The sequence below is a fragment of the Bos mutus genome, chromosome 9 (assembly GCF_027580195.1).
Source record: "Bos mutus isolate GX-2022 chromosome 9, NWIPB_WYAK_1.1, whole genome shotgun sequence".
NCBI lineage: Eukaryota > Metazoa > Chordata > Mammalia > Artiodactyla > Bovidae > Bos > Bos mutus.
This window is the reverse complement of record NC_091625.1, coordinates 91,067,182-91,087,030: the sequence shown is the minus strand read 5'-3', so window position 1 is coordinate 91,087,030 and position 19,849 is coordinate 91,067,182.

Genomic DNA, 19,849 nt, shown 5'->3' with positions numbered 1-19,849 from the left:
ATATTATATGTTTCAGACATAAAACATAGTGACCCATTGGTTGTTCAGTAGCATGTTGTTTAATCTCCACATACTTATGAATTTTCCAGTTTTCTTTATGTAATTAATTTCTAGTTTCACACCATTGTAGTTAGAAAACTAATGAGCACTGTAATGGTAGAGCTCTGCCAATCTCTAGTCACTAAGCTTTGCTTTTGATAACTGTACACAATTATAGGGAGGAGGGAAAAGCACAGACATTCCTGCATCTGTATCAACAGGAACTGAGTGAAGAGAGGAAAAAACTTCCCCTGAGAATGTATAACCACAAGTCAAACTTCTTGCATGTTTGTGGTCTAACTCATAATACCTGGGTAATGTGAAAAACCTCAAGCAAAGGAATTGTTTTAAATCAGAACTGTGTTGGCCTGCCTCCAGGCAACTGAAAGCACAACAGCAGTCCTTTTTTTCTGCGGGAAAGTGACATGAATGTAACCTTCCAAGAAGTTTGACAAATACAGGTTTACTGAGGATAATCAAAGTGAAAGTGAAGTCGTTCAGTCTTGTCCGACTCTTTGTGACCCCACGGACTGTGTAGCCTAACAGGCTTCTCCGTCCATGGGATTTTCCAGGCAAGAATACTGGAGTGGGTTGCCATTTCCTTCTCCAGGGGATCTTCCCGACCCAGGGATTGAACCCAGGTCTATGGGGACTTCTCTGATGGTCCAGTGGTCCAGAAGGTTTTGCCTTCCAATGCAGGGATTGCAGCTTTAATCCCTGGTTGGGAAGCTAAGATCCCACATACCTTGTAGCCAAAAAAAATAAATAAAATAAAACCAAAATATAAAATAGAAGCAATATTGTAACAAATTTAATAAAGTCTTTTAAAATGAGATTATAATTAAATGAACAAACGAATGAACAGGAAAACAGAACATCAGGAGTGGGAGCCAACAGAAATACAAGACAGCAAAATCAGACCAGCCAAAAGTTTAGATGGTGGAATTGACAGATTCAGAAGAAACAAAGTTTTAACAGATGTCCAGGAATATTTTGGGCCAGGTTATTCAGATCAGCCCCATCACTAAAAACCGCAGTGAATGCTGGTTAAAAGAAAGGTAAGTGAGAAAAACTCTGAAAGCATTGCAAACAGGACAAGGCTTAAAGAAAGAGAACCAGAAAGAACCTTGAAATTGCTTTTGCCTTGGGTGCATTTTCTATTCTGGGCAAACTTGAACTTTGGATTTTGACAGCCTTCTGGGGTAGAAGGGGCAGAAATCAAAGCCTGGTGGCCCCAAGTTGAGGAGTCTAAGAGGAGGGTCTCACTACACTGAGCTGGACCCGCAGAGAGTGACAACTCAGGATTAGGGTGAAACAGAAGTAAACTCACTCTCTCTTTCTCCACCCAGGGACTCTGAGAAATTTTTCCTTGTCTAACAGAGCGAGAAGAGAGAGGAGGGACTTCCCTGGTGGTCCAGTGGTTGAGATTCCATGCTTTCCATACAGTGGGCACAGGTTCCATCCCTCGTTGGGGAACTAAGATCCTGAGTGCCATATGGTGCAGCCAAAAAGAGAGAAAATAGTGAAAAGTATAACATAGCTTAGCCTTTACATGGACTTGCTCAAAACACATTACCTTAAGCCCTTAATGTAGTTTGAAGCATTTCCAGGCTAGTGCCCCGAAACGACTAGGAGAAAGAAACACAAGTCCTCGCTGAAAGACTGGTCCTTCCTCTAAGGCCTCAAGGAAATCCTTCAAATGAATTCATAAGGCAAATGAGTGTATTTGTTTCCCATTGCTGCTGTGACAAGTTCCTGCAAACTTGGTCGAGGCTTATAACACAAATTTATTGTCTTACGGTTCCAGACGTCAGAAGTCAATGATGGGTCTCACTGTGCTAAAATCAAGGTGTCTACAGCGAGTGTTATCTACTCGATGGACATGAGTTTGAGCAAGCTCCAGGAGTTGGTGATGGACAGGGAAACCTGGGTGCTACAGTCCATGGAGTCGCAAAGTCGGACACAACTGAGCAACTGAACTGAACAGGGCTGTGTTTCTTCTAGCTAGAGACTCTAGGGGCAACATTTGAAAATTATAGACCATGAATGAGAATCAGCAGAAAAGACAGATGAAACATACATGCCTGCACATATATTGATATATCATGAACCAGTTGGGTTTATTGTAGGAATGGGGGGTTGGTTTAACATGGCTTAACATCAGAGAATCTCATTAGTGTAATTCACATTTTGAGAGATTAAAAGAGAAAAACTATATGCTTGTTCCAGTGGATTAAAAAAAAAAATACCTTTGAGGTAGTTGAATGTGCTAAGTTGCTTCTGTCGTATCTGATTCTTTGCAACCCTATGGACTGTAGCCCACCAGGCTCCTCTGTCCATGGGATTCTCCAGGCAAAAGTAATGGAGTGGGTTGCCATTTCCTACCCCAGGGGAATCTTCCCAACCCACGTCTCTTACATCTCCTGGCAGGCAGATTCTATACCACTTAGTGCCACCTGGGAAGCCTGTGATTCAGTATCACAATTAAATAAAAACATTAGATTCCAATGGCTCCTATAACAAATTACCCTGATTTTCATGGCTTAAAGCAATAATTCTCTCACAGTTCTGAAGGCTGTAAATAAAAGACCTAAGCATCAGTAGGGTCAGGCTCCACTCAGGTTCTTGAGGAGGGTTGGTTCTTGCCTCTCACGACTTTTGTCATTGATGGTGTTTTTTCACTGATGGTGACATCATTCTGACCTCAGTGTGTCTTCACGTGGACCCCTCCTCTGTGTCTGTCTATAAAATCGCCCTCTCCCTTTCTTTTAAGGATACATGTGATTGCTTTTAGGGCCAACCCTGATAATTCAAGATAAATTCCAGTCAAGATCCTTAATCACATCTTTTGCCATATAAATTAATTTTCACTCTTGCTGTGTCAGATGATATTCACATGATCCAGCAATTAGGAAGTAAATATAACTTGGGGGGGAGGAGACACTTTTTTCAGCATACCACAAAACAAACCACAAAGGAATTATAAAAGACAACTTCCTTAACTTGTATTTTAATCAGGATCTAAAAACAGTAGCTAAAGCTAATATTAATCATTCCTTTTAAAACCAGGAATAGGAATGGATGCCCATTATTACCACTTCTGTTTACATTATCCCAGAAGCCCAAACCAACACTGCAAGATAAAGACATAAGAATTCTAAGAACTGAAAAGAAAAACAAAAATATTATTTTAAAATAACTATCTGAATGGAAAACTTTAAAAACTTCTCCAGATAAGTTATAGAATTAATAATAGTTTAAGTCAATTGCATTTCTATATGTGCATATGTGGATTATATTAGCAACTGTAATAAGTTACAGAAATATATACCATGTAAAATAGCAACCCAAACAGTAGAGGCTGTTGTGCTTCCTGCTGTAATGGAATATTGGAACCACACTTGGCTTTTTATAGTAACAACTAAAGGATGTACAAAATATAAGCAACACTTGTTTTCAGACATTGGGCAATAGAGGATAGTAAAAATATTATCCTGGATGTCCCTGATGGTCCAGTGCATAAGACACTGCTCCCAAGGCAGGGGTCCTGGGTTCAATCCTTGATCAGGGAACTAGGTCCTGCATGCCGCAACCGAGATGAAATCCCAACTGCTGCGTCTAAGGCCCGGCACAGCCAAATACATAAATATATTTTAATCTTTTTAAAACAGTTATCCAGCAATACCTCTAGTTTCTTCCTGGTGGCTTTTTCTGAACCACAATGTGGGGATGAGGAGCCCAAACAGCATGAGAGTCTTACTGAGTTGAGGAGACGGAGTTCAGGTTTTCAAAAAGCGGCTGGAGTTTGGAGGGTGGGATACTCGAGAGGAGAGAGCTATGTGCAGAAAGGGCTCCAGAAATTCACATAAAGGTCACCTTGAGTTTCGGCTGAACACAAAGCAACACGTGTCTAGAGAAAACACTACAAGGTCAGGGAAAGCAAAGCTTTTGGGAGCTCAAAGCTGAATAATTCGCGGAACTAGGAGATACTGAATTCTCATCAACCAGAGCAGAGAAACCTTACTGAAAAGCTGGGAAAAACTATAGACACACAAATACACACCCACATGCACACACAATGATGGTGTGTATCCAAGTAACACAGGAACCAACTGAGAGAGTTCCCAATGCCAAAGCAGGAACAGTTTACACAAAATAAAATATTATTGAATTATAATCCAAGAGTGATAACCCCATTCAAGGAGTGAAGGTAGTATTGTTAAGATATCAGTTCTCAAAATGTTTTAAATGTTCAACGCACTTTTCTAAAAAAGCAGGGTCTTTTTTCCCCTAGAAATAGACAGGCTGATTCCAAATATTATATGGAGATGAAAAGGATTTAGAATACTACAACAATTTTAAGGAAAATTGGAAGGACTGCTACTACATGATCTAAAAAAGAGGAAGGGTATTTCCCTGAGAGTGGTTAGGCCTTGGAACTTTCACTGCTGTGGCCAGGTTCAATCCCTGCTTGGGAAACTAAGATCCCACAAGTCGTCTGGTGTGGCCAAAATAAATAAATAAATATTATTATAAAGCTACAGCTTCAAGGCAATGTGGTAGTGTGGTATAAATCTATATATCAATATTTCACTAGAAGGGATTAGAAAATTTGGAAATAGATGTTGTATATACATATTCCCACACATATACAGTTTATTCTTTTTTTTTAGAGTTATTTATTTACTTTTGGCTATTCCGGGTCTTCATTGCCGCATGGGCCTTTTTCTAGTTGCGGTGACCAGGGCTTCTCACTGACGTGGCTTCTCTTGTTGCAGGGCATGCGCTCCAGGGCACATGGGCTTCAGCAGCTGCGGCTCGTGGGCTCTAGAGCTCGTGGGCTCTCGGGCTTAGTAGTTACGGTGCTGGGCCTCAGTTGCTCTGCAGCATGTGGGATCTCCCTGGATCGGGGATTGAACCTGTGTCTCCTGCATTGGCAGGCAGATTCTTATTCACTGTGCTACCAGGGAAGTCCAGTTTATTATTTTCAACAAAGGTATCAAGGTAATTCATCGTCTTTCCAAGAAATAGCAGTGGAAAAAAGGGGGATCCATATGAGAGGAAATGTGCCTCAATATTAAAAATAGATAAAAATTAGGAGGAGATGGAACAGTACATGGAGGGAGGATGGGATTGGGGAGAACTGGGAAGATCATTTCATGGAAGTCACAACGATGGCTACTTCTGGTTACTTCTCCAGTTTCACCATTTCCTCTGATTACTCTGTCTATAATTCCAGCTCCTTGAATGAGATATTCTATGGTTTGATTCTAGATAATGCCATTCTATTTCATTTTACTGAAATGCTTTCTACACAATTACATTTATTCTTTATTTGGGTAATTCCTATATTTCTTTTAGTTTTCTTTTGATTAATCAGCAAATACATACATTATTTATGGCTTCTCTTGTGGCTCAGATAGTAAAGAATCTGCCTGACACCCAGGAGACCAGGGTGCGATCCCTGGGTCAGGAAGACCTCCTGGAGAAGGGAATGGCTACCCACTCCAGTATTCTTGCCTGGAGAAGTCCATGGACAGAGGAGCCTGGTGGGCTACAGTCCATGAAGTTGCAAAGAGTCAGACACGACTAATCGACTAACCTTTTCACATTACAATATTTATAATATATTAAAGAATTTTTTGAAAGAACACCTGTGTAACCCTCACTGAAAGAGATTTCTAAAATCAACCCTAGCTTTGGTATTAGCTAGGAGAACTCAGAAGGCAATGGCACCCCACTCCAGTACTCTTGCCTGGAAAATCCCATGGATGGAGGAGCCTGGAAGGCTGCAGTCCATGGGGTCGCTGAGGGTCAGACACGACTGAGCAACTTCCCTTTCACTTTTCACTTTCATGCATTGGAGAAGGAAATGGCAACCCACTCCAGTGTTCTTGCCTGGAGAATCCCAGGGAGGGGGGAGCCTGGTGGGCTGCCGTCTATGGGGTCACACAGAGTCAGACACGACGGAAATAACTTGGCAGTAGGAGAACTCAAACACTCAGAATATGGTCATTTTCATAGTATGATTTATTACAGTGTAAGGGGCTTCCCAGGTAACACTAGTGGTAAACAAAGTGAGAGTAGTAAAGAACCCACATGCAATTGCAGGAGATGCAACAGACGTGGGTTTGATCCCTCGGTCAGGAAGATCCTCTGGAGGAGGTAATGGCAATCCGCTCCAGTATTCTTGCCTGGGAATTCCCATGGACAGAGGAGCTTGGTAGGCTGCAGTGCATGGGGTCACAAAGGATTGGACATGATTGAGTGATTGAGCAAGGATACAAAACAAAATCAGCAAAGAGAAAAGGCACAAGGAAGCCAGTTGCAAGCTTCTAAGAGTCCACTCCCAGGGGAGTCTTACAGATGTGATTAAGTCTTCCAACAATGAGTTGTAACAACACATATAAAATGTTGCCTACCAGGGAAGCTCATTAGAGACTCAGCCCCAAGAGTTTTCCCTGGGAACTGGACATGCAGGCTCCCTCTGCCCAGCATATATTGAAAACCAAAATTCAAGACTTCTGGATGGAAAGCAAGTGTCTGGGATAAACCATATTGTCTAGGCACAGTGAGCCACTCTTACCAGGCAGTGGTGGGAACCCCTCCCCTCAAGATGAAATCTAACCTCCCAGACACCAGCCAAGGTCAAACTTGCAGGCAGGTCTTTATAAGGATAGCATCCCAGGCCTGCGATTTATTCTGGCATGCACTTTCTGTTTATGCGCATTCCAAATCCTGAAACCTCCATTCCAAACACTCACCCTCCATCCATCGAGTAACCACTCAGTTAATGAGCATTTACTGTGTCCTTGCTATTTTCCCCTACAGATTTATTACATATGTATGTATGCCTATGGACTTCTCTGGTAGCTCAGATGGTAAAGAATCTGCCTGCAATGCTGGAGACCTGGGTTTGATCCCTGGGTTGGGAAGATCCCCTGGAGAAGGGAATGGCAACCCACTTCAGTATTCTTGCCCAGAGAATCCCATGGACAGAAGAGCCTGTCGGGCTACAGTCCATGGGATAGCAAAGAGTTGGACACGACTTGGCTACTGAACAGCATAATACTATTCTAATATTTTAGGCTTTTATATATCATTACATGGTATGTTGGTTCCACCTTATTGCTCTTCTGTTTAAAAGATTGACTGTCTTATTTCTTGATTCTTTTTATATATGAAACTGGAAATCATTTACCTACTCTCATACATATCCATAGATGTTTTTATTGGGATCCTATTAAATTTACAAATAAGTTCAAAAGGAACTGACATCCTTTTTAAATTTAGTCTTCTGTGTATAGATAGATAATAATCAAAATAAGATAGACATATTTTTTGATGATTAGTGCTAAATAAGTCAGAGAATGAGACCAGATGGTGGGGATAGAGGCTGATATTCTAAATGATAGACATTGATATTTTTCTAATTAATTAATTAATTTGGCCGTGCTGGGTCTTAGTTGCAGCACATGGGACCTTCCCTTTTCATTGCCGCATGCGGGATCTTTAGTTGCAGTATGTGAACTCTTAATTGCAGTGTGTGGAGTCTAGTTCCCTGACCAGGGGTCAGAACCAGGCCCCCTACATTGGGAACATGGAGTCTTAGCCACTGGACCACCAGGCAAGTCCCCCGATGATATTTTAGTATAGACTCTAATGAAGTGAGGAAGGGAGTTCATGTTCCAGATAGAGGGAGTGGCAAGTTCAAAGGCCCTCAGGGATTGATTTCAGCTAGGAACACAAACAGCTCACCCATAGTTGCAGGAGACAAGGCAGAGTGTCCTGCCGAGACGCAGTTTGATGGGTAGATGCAGTGGTAGGCTGGGGTAGACAGTCTCCTGTTTTCTAGGTGAAATAGAAAGCTGGGCAGAATGAGGATCTGAAAGGCAGTGTTAAGAGGAGAAGGGAAGGACTTTGCTGGTGGTCCAGTGGTTAAGAATCTGCCTTGCAATGCAGGGGACACAGGTTCGATCCCTTGTCCAGAAAGATCCCACATGAAGAGGAGCAACTAATGTCGTGCACCACAACTCCTGAAGCCCTCAGCTCTAGAATCTGTGCTCTGCAACAAGAAAAGCCCCTGCACCACAACTCAAGAGGAGCCCCTGGTCGCTAGAGACAAGTCCACATGTAGCAACGGAGACCCAGCACAGCCAAAAATAAAAGAATACAAAGAGGAGAAGGGGACCGTGGTCTTTCTAACAGGTGGCATGAAGGGCCTATTCAAGACTAGTGACTGTGAATTCACAGTAAGAATTGTGCTCAGTTCTCAGCCACATTCAACCATGTGGGTAGAGGCTCGGAGGAGGCAAGAGGTGGACTTATTCAGGGTTGTGATTTAACCAAGAAGGAATCACAAGGCAACAGAAGGACAAGAAAACGGAGGATGAAGTGTTTGGGAATACGGAAACAGTGACCGTGCAATTTCCACCAGATAAGGAGAGAAGTAGGACAGAAGGAGGCAAGGGACCGTGACCTTTCTTAAGTCTTTTAAACTAGCCCATCAGAATTATTTTGTAAAATGTATACTGTAAAACTATCTTTTTAGAGATTATCCTTCAAACTATAATTTCTGTGAAGAGGTCATTAATTATTTGAATGAATTAAAAAACTTAATTATTAGTACTCTTACAAACCTATCCCTAGAAGTTATCATATAACCAAGAATATAACAATGGTTAAAGATTCTCTTATTAAACTTCAACATCAATCATAAAAGGAACTTGACCTTTGTAATACTCAAATAATTCTTGGTGATTTATGATGTTAAATACAGTCCTGGAGCGAGTAATTAAAATTGACAGAAGGTGGGGATTTCCCGAGCAGTCTAGTGGTTAAGACTCCATGCTTCCAATGTGAGGGGCATGGCTTTGATCTCTGCTTGGGGAACTAGGATCCCACATGCTGTGGGACACAGATGAAGAAAAATGAAATAATAAAAAAAATTTTTAATTCACATAAAGTGGGAAAATTTTGGAGAACAGTTAAGATAACTGCTCCATTGGAAGCCCAAGCCTTTTTGATTTTTGATATACCAGATAGCAAATCTGATTAATCACCATTTTATATTCCTTCTTCCCTTGCAAGGGATCTGAGAAATCCTAGGCCTCTCTGAAAACAAGGCCATAATTTATAAAGTACTGATTCATTGTCGAGATATAGTTAAGCTGACTTTTTTTCATTTCTAACTCAATAAAGCATCAAACCTGTATTTCCTTTCCTCCTCCTCCTCCTCCTGTATTTCCTTCCATTCTTCATAAAATCTCAGAGTTGAAAAGAGTGTAAACATACACCAGTGCTCGGCCCCTATGTGGAATTTGACAAGGAGTCATACAGTGCCAGTGGTAGAGAAGTCCGATTGATTGTCCATTTGATTTCAGCTCTGCTTGCTATAAAGTTCTGTCTCAAACTGAGCCCAAATACGCTGCCATAAAAATTTTCACCCATTTGTCTCAGGCTTGTACCCACAGTCACACTCCATAGATTTTACTCCTCTCCCACAGTATAATCCTTCAAAGAATGTTTTAAAAAACGGCCACACTTTTTACTTGACATAAACAGCTATACTTTTCCTCACTTCTTTTAGTCATTCTTCATATGATCCTCTCACGAGCCAAACCCTTGTCCTCAGATCAGCTCCAGAGGGTGGTTTACCTCCTCGACAGTGGCCCCCAACACAGTACTACAAATAAGGATGGCCCACCTCAGAGAAGACCAGACCTAGGAAGGCCTCTATTATACTTCCATTTGGACTTAAAATCCCATTTGCTGTTTATAGCATCTGTATCACGTTGCATTTGTTGCTCTTAAACTGTACTCCTGTGTGGTTGGTTTCCTGGGCCAAGTTCCAGCCATTACATTTGTCTATATTAAACTTTGTTCTCCTGGATTAAGCCCATCATTTCAACCTACTACCTTTTTGACTGTCATTCTGTCAAATCTATTAGCCTTCTACATTTACCTTATCTAAGGATGTAATCAGTGCATTCTCAATGTCATTATGTCAATAATGATATAAAAAAGTATGATTACTAAGCAGTCTGCTCTTTAGCTTTAAAGCCCTCTCTCAGCCCTTGTTTCAGCCTTTTCTGATTACTTCACTGAATACAGATCCACCCACGTCACATCATCTTGTCTACAAAAGCATCGTGGGATGCTTGACATTCCTTCTAAATGCTGTAGTACTCTTTTCAGAAATCATCTTTAAGTACAACTCCATGGTGGGTACCATGGCTTTAAGCCTACAGCTAAAGACCTCCCTTTTATGACTGAAATACTGCACAGTACCACAGAGTGCTTCGAAGACCTCTGCCTCAAGATAATGGACTGAACACGAGCAATTGCCTCATGTTCCTTCAGAGACTCCACTGATATTTCGCTATGAAATTGTAAAAAGTCATATGAACACTGTAAGAGGGGAAATGGTGAGGGGATTTATCAGCAGATAGGAAATGTCAAACAAATCCGGAATGCCAAAGTGGACAGAAGCGTCTTAACGTAATGGGTGAGTGGAGCTCAAACCGCAGTTCGGTTTTGGGGTGTGAGCTAAGTTGTTTCAGCCGATTCTGACTCTTTATGACCTTATGGACTGTAGCCCCAGGCTCCTCTGTCTGTGGGATTCTCCAGGCAAGAATACTGGAGTGGGTTGCCATGCCCTCCTCCAGGGGATCTTCCCAACCCAGGAATCGAAACTGCAGCTCCTGCATTGTAAGGGGGATTCTTTACCGCTGAGCCACCAAGGAAGCCCCTCAGGTTGGGTAGCTGTGTAGTTAGGAGACCAGTCAGAATCTGTGAATCAGAGAATAGGAAAGCAGAGTGGGGCTGAAAATATGAAAGAGTTGTGCTAATCTACTCCTAGCTTTTCTGCCTTACCTGCCAGAGGCTGCATCACCAAAAGAAAAAAAAAAAAAATATCCTGATACCTAAGGAAATTAAATTGTTTGAAGGCTATGTTTTCCACTATAAGTACTGGGTTGGACTCCCTAAAGAAGAAGTACAGCAGCCACACTAAATGTCTCTCCAATACATAACAGCTTCCCATTTAGGGAAAGAGGCATAACAGGAGGCAGTAGAAGGAGAAACTCACCCCGTGAGATGAAATAATCCATCACCTCTTTTATCCTTAAATATAAGGCAACTAGGGCTTCCCTGGTGGTTCAGTGGTCAAGAATCTACCTGCCAATGCAGGAGACGCAGGTTTGATCCCTGGGTCAGGAAGATACTCTGGAGGAGGAAATGGCAACCCGCTCCAGTATTCTTGCCTAGAAAATCCCATGGACGGAGAGGAGCCTGGTGGGCTACCGTCCATGAGGTTGCAAAGAGTCGGATACGACTTACTGATTTTGTAAACGACAACAACAATAAAGGAACTAACAAGGATCAACAGATTTATCAGGGGAAAAAAAAAAAACATGAATGAGCTAGATCAACATACACAAGAAAAAATTAATCCCAGAGGAAATAGATAATTCAAGAAACAAAAAAGGGCTTGAAATAAAATAATTAGTCTCAGAAATATTATATAGATAAAACAAAACAGAAGGCTTTGAAAAAGAAACACTACAAGAAGGAGCTACTATTAACTAATAATAGGAATGCGACAATAAAAGTATTTCAACAGAACTAGAAGATAAAAGTTGAAAATTATCCCATGTACCTCTCAAGGATTAACGTGCATAAGAATCACCCGGGGATCTTATTAGCAAAGAGTCTAATTCTGTAGTTTTGAGGTGAGACCTGAAGCTTTACATTTCTAACAAGCTCCCAGGTGAGGCCAATGCTGCTGGGCCATGAACACACTTTGAGTAGAAAGGCCATAGGTATAGAAGTTTTAAAAAATGAGAGAGAGTCCAAAATTATGAAACAAGAAAAAGAAGAGAGGAACTTCCCTGGTGATCTGGTGGTTAAGAATCCACTTTGCAGGGGATGCAGGTTCGATCCCTGGTCAGGCAACTACGATCCTACATGCTGTGGAGCAACTGAGCCCGAGAGCCGCAACTACTAAAGCCTGTGTGCTTTGGAGCCCAAGCGCCACAAGTGGAGAGCCAGTGTGCTGCAACGAAAGATCCCGTGTGTGCAGCTAAGACCTAACGCAGCCACATGAATGAAGAATACAATTTTTTAAAAAAAGAGGACAGAAAGACAATCTAGGAGAGCCAACATATGGAACTAATTAAAGTGGCAGGAAGAAAAAATGGATAATATGTGTCACAGAAATAATAGAAGAAACCTTCTAGAATTGGAAAGGGATTCAAGTCATCAGATTAAAAGGGATCATTACTGAGTAGGATGAATTTTTAAAAGGCTCACTTCTAGACATTCACACGCAATTTCAGAATGCTAGAAAATGAGTAAATATAAAGATCCTAAAAGAGAGTAAAAAGTAGGACGACTGCAAAAGAGTTTGAAAGAGACGTATATAACATTTCTATTAGATGGATTGGATGCTAGCAGGCAATGCCTTCGAAATTCTGCGTGTAAACACTTAGGACGTGAATTTTTAGATCCAGTTACTCTTGATCATTCAAGTCAGGGTAGGTCCGAGACATAACTAAGGTGTGACAGACATTGAAGTTTGGCTGATACATTTCCATTCCCACCTGCCTTTCCAATGTGTGTGTGTGTGTGCATACGCACATGCATGCTAAGTCGTGTCTGACTCTGCTACCCCATGGTCTGTAGCCCGGCAGCCTCCTCTGTCTATGGAATTTTCCAGAATAGTGGAGTGGGTTGTCATTTCCTGCTAGTAGGGATCTTCTCAACCCAGGGATCAAACCTTCATCTCTTGCATCTCCTGCACTGGCAAATGGATTCCTCACCACTGCACCAAACAGAGGCTGGTAAATCCCAGTGCCTGCTTATAAGCTTTGTACAGCTAGGGAGTGGCCCTCAGACACCTGTCTGTCAGTGAGAGGTAGGCAAAGACCTGCTGAAGATACTTCTGTGGAACTTGGTCCAAGTTTCCTGTATGCTCCAAAAGAAGTTTTGTTTGGGGGTTGGTTATATAACTATGTGAAATTATTAATCATGTTAAACAATCTGTGTCTTCACTTACTTTTCCTATGCTTTGTTATTAAATTTCTGAGAAGATCTGTTAAAATCTCAGCTATGTTTATCAATTTATCAATCTTCCCCTGTAATTTTACCAATTATTGCTACATATCTCTTAAGACGTTAGAAATTGTTTCTTGGTTATACTCTTAGCCTTAATGCTCCATTTGCCTTTAAAGCTGAGTGAGTTTGCCATCATTTCTGGAACTGGGAGGTTGGCCTATACCATGAGAGGCTCTTCATGGCTTAAGATAGAACATTTTATAAATATTCCAAAAATACTTAAAACTTACTGATGTAGGGTACTTGCTCTTTTAAATATATCTATAATACTTTTTTTAGGTCTCTGACCATTCAGTTCAGTTCAGTTCAGTTGCTCAGTTGTGTCCGACTCTTTGCGATCCAATGGACTGCGGCACACCAGGCTTCCCTGTCCATCACCAACTCCAGAGCTTACTCAAACTCATGTCCATCGAGTTGGTGATGCCATCCAACCATCTCATCCTCTGTCATCCCCTAGTCCTTCCACCTTCTCTGACCATTAGTGACCTTTTTTTTTTTTTTCAAAAGCAGTCCTTAATCAATACTTCTATAATGGTCAACATCAATCATGAAAGAAAAATCTTTTGAATCCCTTTCATTTCTGGCAAGCAATTTCAGTATAAGTTGTTCAGTCTTCTCCCCTTCCCTCTTTTCTTCTTTTTTTCTTGTTTTTTAATAATTTAAATTAATTTAGATACATTTAATAATAAAATAACTAATAAAAAAAGTAATAAAATAAAAAGTTACTTTTAATATTAGCTAATCTCATTTTGAGAGCAATCTTTAATATGTGTTTTGTTCTATAGTGAATTTAAGTTTTCTATTTTTGCATATTTTAGCTTGTTTCAGTTCTTACCACTCATTATTGTGCCCTGAAGGCTGCTTTGTCTGGGCATGAAGCAAAAAGCAACTTTAAATCTTACTAAAATATGAGGGAAGATATGACTACAGGCTAAGATCAAAGGGATTAGGCATAGCTTTGGGTGTTTCATATATATTTCACGTTGACCCCAATTAATGAAGAACAAAATTAAGAGCTTCTTGCCACCAACCCTTGGGTATTTTTATACCCGTACCACTGAATATGGGAGTTCATGGCACAGGACTAATTTTATTTGTGATCTCTGGCAAAGGACTCCAAGTGATTTCAACTGTATAGGCTATAATTTCTGATTCAACATACCTGAGAATCTTGGGGCAAGAAAATTTCCTGAATCCCAACTTAGGGTCCTTGTCATGATTTTTTTACTGTCCTAGTGCTGAAAAATCATCGATATGCCCCTTCTCCATTTAATTAAAAAAAATCCTAAACTGTAAAATAGACATTGGGAGACCCAATACAATTCTGGCATTTCTCATGCTGACTTCAGTGGTTTAACAACATAAAGATTTCAAAAACAATTCTCATGTATTAGGGTCCTGTTTTCAGAGCACCTAGTCAAGGAACACAGGTCACATTTCTCCCCAAAATCCCACTAGGCCACAGTGGCAAAAATCTAATGCCTATAAGGGTCTGGAGGTAAAACAATGACTGAGGCACTGTGAGTGAGCTAATGAAGAAGGCTGGGTTTGTGGCGATCACACAAAAAAATACCCTTTGTAAGAGGGATAGGGTTTTTCCACCTCTGGGCAGTTGTGGCCAAAAACTGTTTGCAAATATTGCGAGATCTTATGACTTTGTAAGAGAAGCCCCAAATACAAATTTTACATGAATACTTCCTGTGTCAATTTTTGCAACTATTGATACTTAGAAACATTTTAGTATCTACAAATTTTATTTATTTATAATATATATGCTTCAAAGGCCAACAGAACACACCAGTGAACTAAATCCAAGCCAGTGGGTACCAATTTGCGACCTCCGTTGCATCAGATCAGATCAGTTCAGTTCAGTCGCTCAATCATGTCCGACTCTTTGCGACCCCATGAATTGCAGCACGCCAGGCCTCCCTGTCCATCACCAACTCCCGGAGTTCACTCAGACTCACATCCATCGAGTCAGTGATGCCATCCAGCCATCTCATCCTCTGTCGTCCCCTTCTCCTGCCCTCAATCCCTCCCAGCATCAGAGTCTTTTCCAATGAGTCAACTCTTCGCGTGAGGTGGCCAAAGTACTGGAGTTTCAGCTTTACCATCATTCCTTCCAAAGAATCCCAGGGCTGATCTCCTTCAGAATGGACTGGTTGGATCTCCTTGCAGTCCAAGGGACTCTCAAGAGTCTTCTCCAACACCACAGTTCAAAAGCATCAATTCTTCGGCACTCAATACCTTCTGACATACAAGTGTTAACACACCATCTTTGTTTTCTTTCTGACTTTAGTCTGTATGACAAATTCTAGGTCCATCTGTACAAATGACCCAATTTTTTTCCTTTTTATGGTTGAGAAATATTCCATTGCACATATGTACCACACCTTGGGCCTCCCAGATGGCTCAGTGGTAAAGAATCTGCCTGCCAACGCAGGAGATGCAGGAGATGCAGGTTCGATCCCTGGGTCAGGAAGATCCCTTGGAGGAAGAAATGGCAACCCACTCCAATATTCTTGCCCTCGATAATCCCCTGGATAGAGGAGCCCGGTGGGCTATAGTTCCTGGGGTTGCAAAGAGTTGGACACAAGTGAGGGAGCATGAACGCGCATCACATATTAATGCATGTATGTGGAAATCTAGAAAAATGGTGCAGGTGAACCTAGTTCCAGGGCATGAATAGATATGCGGACATAAAGTGAGGACCTGTGGACACAGAGAAGGAAGGATAGGGTGGGATAAATTGGGAGATTAGGTTTGACATAAATAAACCACCATGTGTAAAACTGATACCTAGTGGGAACGTGCTCAGTAGCACAGGGAGCTCAGTCCTGTGCTCCGCAATGACCGAGGTGGGTGGGATGGAGGGGTGAGGTGAGAGGGAGGTCCAAGAGGGAGGGGATATGGGTACACATATAGCTGATTCATTTCACTGTACAGAAGAAACTAATACATCATAAAGCAATTATACTCCAATGAAAATAAATACCTTCTGAGTCTGACCAGGCAAGATAATTCAGATTAAATTTCCCATCATTTAATGGGGTGGGGATGGGGTTTTCAGGATGAGATTTAAATTGATTAAAAGAAAATGGAGAAATTTGCTATTTCTTACAGGTTGGCATGTGTGATACAGTAACTCATTACACAAATAATACTTTGGTATCTGATGGTGCCTCTTCTTACTGAGTTCAAAAGTTCTGCGTGAGATACCTGATGTTTACTAAGCTCTATCCCAGAGACCAAGTCTCCAATCAGAATGTGATTCACCAGGCTTATAAACTTAAATCTTTTTCAGTAGTCATGATTATAAATACTGATTGATTCCTTTTTGTTCTGATAAGTGCATTATTAGCATTAAACCAGTTTCCTTACCTATTCTCTGTATTTCAAGATCTGGCTACCCATCAATATGGATTTAGTTTTTTTTCCTCAGAGTCTTTAAAGTGTATTTTGGATGGAACAAAATTGTTTTTCATCTCACTTCCAGAGTAGTTTTCTAACAACGACATAAAACATTTTAATTGCAAATGCAGCCACTCCAAATAGCTAGGCAAATTAGCATAAATACAGAAGTGAAAGCCGTTAGGATGGTCCTAACTTAAGTCAGGCAACAAAAGGAAATTTTAGTGAACAAAAAAGATTAAACGTAGAGAATTCACAGAATTGGTGCTGTAGTTCTGGCCATTGGGGCCTACAGCTGTGCATTCTTCCCACTAAGCCCGGGGCATTTCACATCATTTGGTTGTTCCATGTATACTTGCTATGGGAATGAATGGCTAGGTCTCCTGGCTTTCACCAGGCACCTATCTTAAATGCCCCTGTTGTATTAATATCGCTAAAAAGCTGATTTCATCGCGTCACTCCTCTGCTCAAATACCCTTGCATTATCTATTGACTCAAATTAAAAATGTTGGCCTGAACAAAATCCTGTTTTAATTATTGCTACTTCTAAAATAAATGAGTCCTCTTGCCCCAGCCAACCACGTTATTTAGCACACTTCTTAAAATACACATGCGCGCGCGCACATCCACAACCTGTCCCACCTCTCAAACCTAATTAAAGCATCCTGTCAGCTTCTGTGGGGCGCTTATTGTCTTCATGAAAACTCATTGGGCATAGCAGCTTGCTTTGCTCTTGCTTTTATCTTAACAATCATCAATATCTGGCTCTTACAAATGCAGACGCCTTGACTCTTCCCGAGACCTAATCAATAAGCTCTCCAGAGGAGGATTCTGGAAATTTCCTCCGGGAGATACTTTTGACTGGAAAGTTTAGGAAACTGACATATCACGCTTTCCTTTGTCCTGGAATCATTGATAGCCTTTTATTGTTACCTGTCTGTCTCCTCAGGAAGTGTACGTGCGTGCTTAGTTCCTCAGTCATGTCTCACTCTTTGCGACCCCGTGGGCTGCAGCCCACCAGGCTCCTCTGTCCTCGGGGATTCTCCAGGCAAGAATACTGGAGTGGGTTGCCATGTCCTCCTCCAGGGTATTTTCCCAATCCAGGGATCGACCCCAGGTCTCCCACATTGCAGGCCGATTCTTTACCGTCTGAGCCACCAGAGAAGCCCAAGAATACTCACTGGAGTGGGTAGCCTATCCCTTCTCCAGAGGAACTTCCTGGCCCAGGAATCAAACCCGGGTCTCCAGCATTGCAGGCGAATTCTTTATCAGCTGAACTACCCGGGAAGCCTGCTCTTAATGCATAGGGATTATATTTATGTTCATTCTTTTTACTCTTCCATGCTGAACATTATGCTGATGATAGATGATTTACCAGTTCCTGTTATTTGAATGGATCATCCAGTAAAGATTTTGCCAAGGCAAATGTTTTTTTAAAATGTGATTTTCTGGACTTACTTACAATGTAGAAAGAGACTCACGGATTTAGAGAATGAACTTATAGTTGGGAAGGGGGTGGGGGAGGGAAGCGGGAAAGGGATAGTTAGGAAGTTTGGGATGGACATGTACACGCTGCTACATTTAAAATGGATAACCAACAAAGACCTACTGTACAGCACATGGAACTCTGCTCAATATTACATGGCAGCCTGGATGGGAGGGGAGTTTGGGGGAAAATGAATACGTGTCTGTGTATGGCTGAGTCCCTTTGCTATTCACCTGAAACTATCATAACATTGTCTGTTAATCAGCTGTACCCCAATACAAAACAAAAAAATTTTTAATGTGCAATATTAGTCCCTAATTGCAACATTGGTCCCTAATAGAAGTATTTGTGAAGAACAAACACTTTCTAGCTTAAACCATTCCTTTTTATTTAGATAAGAAAAGAATCTAAATATATACAGATTCAATGTTAAAAATGAAAAAGGGCATATGGGCTTGTTTAGGAGTAAACTGTGGTGAAATACTTACTCACCAGAGATTCTATATTTAAGCACAATGTTAGAACAAATTCAAGAATAAATTTTAAAAAATCCTCCATGAGTACTTAAGTATGCCAGAAATGTGAAATGGAAAAGTGAGGCCTTTGAAACTGGAGTCAAACATCTTAAATTACATGATCAGTTTTGATATTTAAAGAAAAAGTTTAGTGAATGGAACCTTGGTTTAACACTAAAGCGTCTTCTTCAGTTTGAGTTGTACCGGTACTTCATTTTATTTTGAAAGTCTTTACTATTGGGTGTCTTTTGTGAATTTGTTGATCTTCATAATTCATGTGTTCCCTGTATAAAATGAGAAAATAGAAGTTACCTCTGGTTTCGTAAGATGTGAAAGGTACATATAGCTCCTATTCGCCAGCTTGAAATAGAATTAAGTGTTCTGTTCAACCACTCTATGTGCCTTTGATCTGATGAAAATGACACAATAAACAGCTGTTTACAAAGTTTTATAGGTACACACCCTTGACTGTCTGATAAAGGATGGGTGTATAAGAGGTTAGTTTTAGCGTCAATGAATTTCTTAAGAGGAGGAGAAAACTGCATTTCTAGGAGAGAAGAAAACCTGACCAATATGATTTGCTATTTTTTAAAAAACTTTATTTATTTATATTAACTGGAGGATAGTTATTTTACAATATTGTGATGGTCTTTGCCATATGTCAACATGGATTGGCCATAGGCATACATGTGACCCTCCCTCCTGAACCCCCCTCCCACCTCCCTCCCCACCCCATCCTTCCAGATTGTAACAGAGCATCAGCTTTGGGCTCCCTGAGTCATATGTCTAACTCCCACTGGCTATCTGTTCTACATATGGTAATGTCTATGTTTCAATGCTGTTCTCTCAAATCATCCCACCCTCTCCTTCTCCTACTGAGTCCAGAAGTCTACTCTTTATGTCTCTATCTTCTTTGCTGCCCTGCACATAGGGTCATCAGTACTATCCTTTTAGATTCTAAATGTGTTAATATACGATATTTGTCTTTCTCTTTCTGATTTACTTCACTCTGTATGATAGATTCTAGGTTCATCCACCTCATTAGAATCGACTCAAATGTGTTCCTTTTTATAGCTGAGTAATATTCCATTGTGCATATGTATGACCACTTCTTTATCCATTCATCTGCTGGTGGGCATCTAGGTTGCTTCCATGTCCTAGCTATCATAAACAGAGCTGCAATGAACATTGGGGTACATGTGTCTTTTACAATTCTGGTTTCCTCAGGGTATATGCCCAGTAGTGGGATTGCTGGGTCATATGGTAGTTTTATCCCTAGCTT